This window comes from Haliotis cracherodii, unplaced genomic scaffold, assembly GCF_022045235.1.
Source record: "Haliotis cracherodii isolate W230 unplaced genomic scaffold, xgHalCrac1.p SCAF_2, whole genome shotgun sequence".
Classification (NCBI taxonomy): Eukaryota; Metazoa; Mollusca; class Gastropoda; order Lepetellida; family Haliotidae; genus Haliotis; species Haliotis cracherodii.
Window position 1 is genome coordinate 20,271,256 of NW_027266275.1, and position 10,064 is coordinate 20,281,319.

Consider the following 10,064-nt stretch of genomic DNA (forward strand, 5'->3'; position numbering starts at 1 on the left):
GAACGGAATAACTCGCCGATACAGTTGTTTATTTGCCTCTTTCAATAAAGGTAGACACTTGTTCATTATCAATTTATGAACTTTGCAAAACGTACGTAATAGCTATTGGCGATTTCATCTGGGGATTATATATTATAGCTGTGAATTACATATATTGTTACATGTAAAAATTGTAGAGTTTACGAAGAACGATAAACTTTGAACATTCAATTGAAAACTTATTATCGGAAGTAGTAACATGTATAACATTTTTTTAATAATGACAACATTGGTGTATAATAATAACTTTATTGATAATTTATAACAATAATGGCTCTAGTCGTGGCAACTTCCAAACTTTCGGGAAGTTGTGATCTATCGGACCGTCATTCAGGCGATGTTTCTGACAGATTACGATCTGAAAAATACTATCATGAAAGTGTATCCCGTGGATAAGCCGACCCCTTTCTACAGAATCTTTTTTCTGGTCCTCAAAATTCGGCTTATACGCGGTCATATACGGTAATGCCACAGCACTGTAGCTCACTAGGATATAGTCACCAATTTGAAATGTCAAACAAAAACAGCCTTTTAAAAAAAAGTATATTTTAACATTTTCAGCATGAATATTGAGGACCCCCACTAAAATCCAAATGATTTTAATCAAATATGATGTAATCATAAAGAGAAAGAAGCAAAAGTTCAAATTCCCAGTCTGGCAATTTCAGAGACGATATTTACAGAGCCAAAAATGGATTTTGACAGAGTCATGGTCGAAGCATACAGGTCAAACTGTAAAAGAGAACACTGATGTTGAATCCTACCACTAAATAATTATAATAGTTATAAATATTTTAAGTTGTATCAGTATCACGAGGGGTAAATGTAATTTTACGCGTGCTGCATTAGGTTTTATACCATGAGCCAGAGGAAAGTTGTATGAAACCTAACGTGGGATGCATAAAACCAAACGTTCCTCTCGTGATACGGCTACAAGTTAATGACATGTTTTAATATGACATTGTAAATTTTTTTTAACCAATTCAAAATTGATAGAAAACAGCTGTGTGCTTGAGCTGAGGTTAAACTTGTGCTATATGTCATGTGACTTTCATAGACACAGAAAAGGCGCCCAGTTTTTTGCTTTGAAGTAGGGTATAAGGGTGCTTATTATCCCTCTCAGAAAACCTGTCTTGTTTATGACCAGGGTATAAGGAATTTTTTCTCCCGCTGAGAAATTTATTTCCCTCCAAGGCGGAATACATAGTATTATATCAAGATCACATGAACCCATCAGATCTCATCATTCTGACATGGAGGGAGGATGAACATAGGTCCATGGCATCCATATTGACTTTACAATGTGAACAATATGAACAATTCTGTATTGGATGATTGCCGACATCATCCTAGCAAAGTTTCAAAGAAAAAGAGTAAGGGTTGGAATATATAGGAGTTTGAGGGCATCATCGATGTGCAATGAGAAATAAAATACACCTTGATCCCCACTACTTTCATGCATATGCCAAACTTGACTTCATTATCTGCCCAAATGGCTGTACAATGGCCACAAGGATCTTCTTCAATCCATATGGCTACCAAGATGACAATATTGAAAATTGGATCCAAATTTAGTGCCATACTTGGTGAGAATATGTGTGCTATATTTCTGCTTAAAGGTGCAGGCGTTTTGGGGAAGACAATATTTACAGACACACGATGTATCAGGGACGAACGAGCCAGGACAGAAGTCCACATGACCGTCATATGACTTTTATGAGCATTGTTTTAAATGGCACCATATATCAGCAAAATTATGCCGGCCTGTAAATAATTGAACTTTGGCCTGGCAGTGGCTGATGGCAGGAGCATATATGCCAGCCATGGGCCCAAAAGGCCATATCACACCTTGTCCTTCAGAAACCTTCCCACATGACTTGAAATTTCTGTCATATAGTAAGTGAGTGAGTTGAGTTCCAAGCTGCTTTTAACAGTATTCCAGTTATATTGCAGCGCGTCAGCTTAATGAGGGAGGAAAGCCCCAAGTGAAGCAGGTCTCAGACATCTACCACTTCGGTGAAACCCACGAACACGGGTATGATGCCGACAAACCTAGAAACATAATCAGGACGAACCAGGATTCGAACCCACAATCATAGGTTTCTGGCGTGCCCAAGGGTGTAACTCTGCACATCAAATTGCGGCGCCTTGGACGAGTGTCTGTTGCACCACTTGTAGTTAGGGGGATCGAAGGAAAACACCAGCAATTGGCATCACACATCGTACCCACGACCACAGACCTTTGGCATGATGAGCCAATGCTTTGACCACTAGGCTACCCCTCCAAGTAAAGCAATCGACACTATGAAGACTACACACAATCAGCCAACAGGGAGAGTTCAATTTTAATCCCTATATTTTCAAAAGCAATTGTGAAAACCAAGCAAAATTTCATGATTTTCAGTAAATAATTTTCATAAACAGTAAGCATGCTTGTATGACATCAATGACCTTTAACAGAAACGTCACCACTGTGAACAACATTTTGTTTTCAAAAATCTTTGGCACTATGTTAATCAACTTTGGATAAATCGATGAAAATTGACAGATGATTACGTCAGCACGCCAACCTTGACCTAGAACTAATGTGACAATGCAGGTGTACAATATCGATTGACACGGGCACGATAACCCACTAAGCCAATGCTGCATGATAGGAAGGTGGCTGGCGCTAGCGTGATAACTCCAGTATCAAACCACCTGGCCTCTTAGGGTACTTTACTTCCATGCAGACCTTATCTCCCCAAGCCGGAGGTGCAAACACTCCAATCTTCATTGCCATACATCTCAGGAGATAATGGCTCCCAACATTTCATCCACTTCCAGGAGGTCTTACACCAAGGAACCTAGTCCGTATTTAAAAGCACATTTAAAAAACATCATTTTAATATTATCAAATAGTTGGTGTAACATCCTACAGCTACGGTAATAAAAATTGGAAAACTTGTATTTTATATCACAGAGATTTTATTCTAATTTGCAACAGTCGGTTTTGATTGTTTCAAGGACAATACTGTGTACATTGTATTAGGAATCAAAGGTGCTCATATCTTAAATCTAAATATTCTGAGATTTGTTTATTTGTTTACTGTTTGACACTGCTCTCAGCAATATTCCGGCTGTATGATGGCGGCCTGTAAATAAATTGTTTCTGGATCAGACAAACTAGTGATTGATATCACATGCATTGATCTACGTAATTCGTAAGTCGCCTCTTAAACTCTGCCAGTTCAGCTCTTGCTATTAGTTTTGGTTCACTACAGCTGTGATTCTGCTTATTGTTCCTATTGATCACCACAGCTGTCATAGTAATCAATAATCAATGGTTCTTGAAATGATTTAGTTAGATAATGCAACTCAGATTGCAAAGCTAGTTCCTGGCTCTTTGTACTTGCATATGTGAGTGAGTAAGTATGGTTTAGCCACTATTCCAGCAAGATCACGGCAGAAATGGTGTACCCATGTTGGGAATCGAACACGAATTTTCGGCATGACGAGCTCATTCTTTCACCACTTGGTTACCCAACAGCTACACTTGGATATGTAATGTGAGAAAGCAACGAGGCCTGAGAAACAGTCGATTATAACACTGCTTTTGAACATCATAGTGATAGAACCCATAGATATAGTGCTAACAGACCAAGGATCATCAAGCTGAATCCACAGCCATATTTTGGAACAGCTAAGGGCCACAACTCTGTATTTTGAATTGGTATGAGGTGAGGTGAGGTGAAATGGGGTTTAACATCACATCCAAGATTATTGCACTTATATATGACGTGCATGCACGTGTGTGTATGTGGCTGCTTGTACTAGCCGATTTATAGTGCTTGCTCACTGAGATACCATGCCACAGTTTTAACATGAATACCCCACTAAGACACAGTATACTGACTCCGGGCCGACCAGTCCTTGTTTAAATAACCCCTTAATGCTGAGGGCAAGGCAGGGTAACAACATGTACAATCTTTTAACGTCTTTTGGTATAGCGCGGCCGGGGATCGAACCCCAGACCTTCCGCTCTCTGGGTGGAAGCTCTACTACTAGACCAGGAGACAGTGTTGAATTGGTATGACTTGGATCACATGGCACAAATGCTTACTGCAATAACATGGGTTATATACTCGCAAAACAACATGAAATTTATCTATATAAATTGCAAAATTCTGTCAACAATGAAAAAATAAGTACCTAGAAACCTTTATTTTAAACTTTAAACTACAAATGTATTTTTTATCAGTTATAAATAACTCATTTACAGTCCAGCGCTATGCCGGGTTGATTGACTGAATGTTGTTTTACGCAGCAGTCAGCAATAGTACAGGTATCTCATGGTGGCCGGACATCTTAAAAGCCTTCACCTATTCTGCTGAGAAACTTCAGCACTAATAGATCACACACCATGTACAAACAATGTGGTAAATTGGATGCAAAGTTTTCCATCTTGACCAATGAGCAGATATTACACCATTCTCTGTACAAAATAGATCACAAACATTCAGAGCCAGATCCAGGACTTTAAAAAAGAGGGAGTTCACATTTTAAGCCATGAAGCGAACAAAAGTATGTGGCATGTTAGGCTGGGGTTGCACACCCCCAACTCTGGGTTCACCAATGACATTTCCACCTTAAGTGCATCCCCAAGCATGGACCTGACAGATCAATGATCTTACTGATGCTGAAACAGGGATTTGAACTCATAATAGCAGATACTGGTAAGACTAAGGGATGCAACTCTGAAAATTGAGTTATGGTAGTTTATATCACTGGCTGTATTCCTGTATTAACATGTGACAAGCTGTAGACTAAAAATGATCATTAGTATGAATAGGAGAACTAAATTCAGACCTCGTGGTTGATGAAGAAACTGTTCACTTCATGAAATTAATATTTCACTGGGATTTGATTTTTTTAACATATTTAATCATATTCGTCATACTGAAAAGGAAAGAAATCTAATCAATCATTCACAAAAACATTGGTACTTTCTTCAGACAACCTATTTTAAATGGTTTTTATTCCCAAATCATGCTTAATTAAAATCCCAAACTTCCACCAAGCTATGTCAATAAATAGTTTTCCAAATTTTGATATTACACATAAGTTGTGAGGCTCTTGTTAGTAAATTTAAAACCTTGCCTTCTGAAAGAGCCAAAAAGCGAGGGTTGAACTCCCACTCAAACAGTTTCTCAGTGGATGGTCGACCCCTGAAGATCTGTGGTAGAATAGGTCTTCAGTAACCCATGCTTGCCGTAAAAAGTGTGCTTGTCATAAGGGGTGACTAACAGGATTGTGAGGTCAGGCTCACTGACTTGAATGATGCATGTCATCGTATCCTAATTGCGAGGATTGATGCTCATGATGTCAATCACTGGATTGTCTGGTCCAGACTCTGTTATGTACAGACTGGCATCATATAGCTGGAATATTGCTGAATGTGGTGTTAAACAAATCAACAAACAAACATCAGTAGACGGTCAACTTAACAGGGAAGAAAAGGCGATGAAATTTGCAAATGTGTTTCACTTTAATGATAAACAAGAGCATGTCACTTAATCGGCAGTGAGTGAGTGAGTAAGTATGGTTAAGGGCTGCTTTCAGCAATATTCTAGCAATATCATGGCGGGGGACACCAGAAATGGGCTTCACACATTGTACCCATGTCGGGAATCGAACCCGGATCTTCGGCGTGACGAGCAAAAGGTTTAACCACTAGGCTACCCGACCGCCCCTCTTAATCGGCAGATCAAGGACCACAATTGAGATGAATCTAGCATTCCAACCCACAATTCAGGTACTTCAGGCACTAAAGAACTCCAATCAGCAAAGCCCGCTGCTGAAGCAGACACCGGGCCATCCCCTTCCTTGTTGTGTCAAAATACCAACGACAGAACAAGTCTATAGAGGGTGTTTCAGCCGTTCAGCATAGCAGGTTGATTCAAATACCTTGGTATGAAGTCTGCACCTGTTTGATTTTGGTATTAGCTCATTTTTTTTTAAAAGGACATTGGAATGCACTTACCAACGCATGGAGAAGACAAATTACTTCAATGATTGTGTGACGAAGTCTCAGAGACTTCCAAGGCATCAAGTGTGCAGTGTGACAACAAATCTTGAAGAACATGCCTCTTCTGCCAGACAAAGCCAAAGGGTATCATCAATTGAGATTACAAATTTGGTAAGGTTCTGATTCAATGGAATCCTGATGAATGAAATGAATTAAAGTGCAGCTGACACCCAAATGAAGTGCATTTTCTGACAATTTAAAAAAAGGTCTTGTCATGCTTGTCAATAAAACTCTAAAGTCTGCATTGACTAATGAAAAGTTGATTTTTCGAAATAAGTTTCACAGACGACCAAATTAAATAAACTCCCTGTTTTTTGTAAGAAAAATGAAATATTGAAACAAGTTTTCATTGTTAACAATTGTTAAGATACGACCCCTATTACATCATTGCCATAAAACCTGTATTTGGGCTGCAATCACAATTTAACTAAAACAGAAGTCCTCTTCACTGTAAACTATACATAACTAGTTGTTTCCATAATAGTACCAAGCAGCTCACACCTCTTCTGTGTGTAAAGGCGGGACAACCCTTACTTTTTACTAAACATCTACCAACTAAATGATTGGGGAGGTGGAAGGGAGTACCTCTGATGTAATAGAGGAAGTATTCTTAGAACTATTAACAATGATAACTATTGTTTTAATAATTCTTGAGAATACCCCACCTCTATTCCATCATTGCCAGAATAAAGCTGGGATAGATGGGTGCTGACTCCCCGTGTAGTTGACAGCAGATCCTAGATCCCATCTAATCGTTGTTTTAAATACTAGTTGGAAATAACTTCTATTGAATCAGCTCAAGAGGATTTGAAACCAAGTAAATATCCTGAATCAGTCAAATCTGTGGTACCTTCACTAGAATTACTGTTATATCTGCTGATGTTCATATTTTTGACATCATTAGATGAACACACAATGCCATTAAGAAGTGACATCATTAGATGTTCTAAAACCACGTCTCAGACTGTCATTTCCTGTACTGACATGCCTTCGGGGATTATTGTCATCATCATCTATCTTGATGTCCATTCTGGTTCTTTAAGACATCACTCTCGTTTTTACAGTCTGTAACATCGCTTCCTGCATAAATTTCTTCACTGCAACCTCATTTTCGGTCTCACATGATGGGCTCTCTGAAGGTGGTGTTTTTGGTTTGGTTTGTTGTTTACGCCGCAATATTCCAGCTATATGATGGCGGTCTGTTAATATCATTGTTATCATGAACATCAATCCACGCAATTGGGATCGATGACATGCTTCAACCAAGTCAGCGAGCCTGACCACCAGATCCTGATAGTCACCTCTTATGACAAGCATAGTCGCCTTTTACGGCAAGCATGGGTTGCTGAAGACCTATTCTACCTAATGAATACACTATGAGGCAAATTCGATTCATATCATGAATATAGGATAACGGATATGAATATTTATTCACAAATACAATAACAAGTCCAGAGTTGAGGTATTATTTATGATATTCAGTGAAACAATAACAAATTAATTTTTTTAACATGGTTTGTTAATTATTAATTTATTAAATTTATTATACATTTATAAACTGCACTTATCCAGGTACTAGTACCTGCTTAGATGCGACAATGACCAGTGACCACAACACTGTCAAATTAAATATAAAAGAGTGTTGTCTTTGAAGAAATCTATGCATATAATATATTCTTTTGGCTATTTTAAGGGTCAGGGTATGTAAATGCAAATGACTGCATATTCATAAACATTCGATTCTAGTGACTACAACTAATTGATTCAATTCATGAATGCATACGGTTCGATTCACTGAATACGCGAGAGTACCGTAACAGCCCTAGTCTTCACGGGTTCCCGAGAAGGTTCTCTTGACTGTTTAGATAGGAAGACTGAACTGTGAGCTTTCACTGCCAAGTTGATAGTTGATACTGGGAAAAGTCCTGGGAGAGGGCAGTCATGAGTTTGATATATACGGCTATGGTTGTGATGGGAGTCTGGGGGTGGCAACCCGCGTACTCGGGCATCTGTGGTAACCGTTTCTTCCATCTTAGGTTGCAGAACTGGCATATGATAAAGTTCCTCCAATAATTCAGAAAATGAATGGCCAGTGTTGTAGTTTCATTGAGGAGAATAGTCTGATTCTGAGTACTGTTCTTCCATAAAGTCCATCTCGCAATCCTTAGGGTCTGGGATAAGACCTGGGAGGGAGGTACACTGATGCCTGGTGCCTGTACTGTCCATGGAATCCATGTGATCCCCAAGTGGATCGTCATCTGACGTAGACCAAGATTCTTGTTTGATATCAGCACATGGAGTCTATGATATCATGCTGCAGCCTACGGAACCAGAACGGGTATTCTTGTCTCCCATAAAACCGCTAGGGTTACCAACGGCAAGACTGGTGACTGTGACCGTGGCTGTCACCGTGGTCACTTCCAACAGGAAGGAAGGGGATCCCATGCGATCGAAAAGCGACCACGTCTTACATTTGGAGGGGGAGCCTGATGCATTTATTTACTGCAACACTGGAATCATTCACACTTGGGATATTGGGATCGTTCTCATCCATTGAGAGTACAGTGGTTGTGCAGCTCATTGATAGATGGCCAGAAACCACTCACACTGGAGACTGCAAGGGCGAGATTGGCGACCAAGGAGAACATTGCGAGGTTTTTTGAAGAGTTGTCACAGGTCATAAAGAAACAGCTTGGACAATTCTCCTCATGCTATCTTCAACATCGATGAGGGAAAGGCCTCTCTACCAACGTTACACCCCCTAAGATTGTTGTCGGTGTTAATTGCAAGGAACAGACCATGACATCGGAGAAGTCTAAAACAGTCACGATGATTGCAGCTGTCAGTGCAGTTGGCAGGAATGTTCCTCCGTATATTGTATTTCCTGGTCAGCGGATGAGAGAAGAACTGTTGTCTGAAGCAACACCTGGAGCCTCTTGCCCTGTGTCTGAGACAGGATGGTCGAATACAGACATATTCAGCAACTACATGAAGGATCACTTGGCCAAATTCCACCCAGCTTGTAAGGCAGATTCATCCGTTCTTATAGAATGGCCACAAGAGTCACATGTCACTTGGTTTAATTGAATGGGCGAGACAAAAACACATATTATTGTTTGTTGGTCCACCTCATACCAGCCACCTTTAGCTCCCACTTGATATCAGGTGTTACGGACCTTTTGAGACCACCTAGATTAGAGCCTGTCATTCATTTCTCAGAGAAAATTCCGAGAGAGCCATCAGTAAACATGACATATGTGGATAGCATGTAAAGTGTTTAATTCCACTTTGATGTCTATTAACATTGTATCCTCCTTCAGAAAATCTGGAATCCACCCGTTCAACTCTGATGTTGTTGATGACTTGCTTGTCTTGCCTGCCCAGTCTTTTACCAGGCCCCGTCGTCTGATGCGGTTGTTGCAAAAACTGATTGTGCTGCACGAGATTTTCTGGAATGTCGATGTGGTGAAGTCTTGAAGAATGCTAAAACATTTTAACCAAGGAATACACTGAGTAAAATCATCAGTAAGAAAGCAATAACTGACCAGACTCGGGAAATTCACTCCTGACGCCTTACGGTACACTGACACACTCACTTGTAAAGTGGGCAGAAGTGGACATTTGGTACATCTAGTATTTTGCACGAAGTTAAGATTTGTGCGCATTCACACACAATTTCTTTGTGCCCACTGTGAGCCAATGGTTTAAGAGTAAAATCTCATAAATGTCTTCAAATGTTCCAGTTGGAATGACTCATTCAATGTTTCTTAACCGATGTTGGAACCATGTTGAGTTCCATTGTATTTTCACCAAAATCATTTACATGTTGTGTATGAAACATAATTTTGGTTTTCATCGACCGCGTACCAAACATTCTTCGTGTGAAACGTCATCGCTGAAAACAGGTGACGTAGGACGCATCTCCCAAATATGTGCCACTGCAGTCATGGCGGCAAGC

At 39.9% G+C, this 10,064-nt stretch overlaps 1 pseudogene; it reads left to right on the forward strand.

Annotated features, from left to right (window-relative positions):
• The first annotated feature begins 8,635 nt into the window (after positions 1-8,635).
• LOC139467504 (uncharacterized) lies at positions 8,636-9,371 on the forward strand (annotated as a pseudogene).
• The last annotated feature ends 693 nt before the right edge of the window (positions 9,372-10,064 follow it).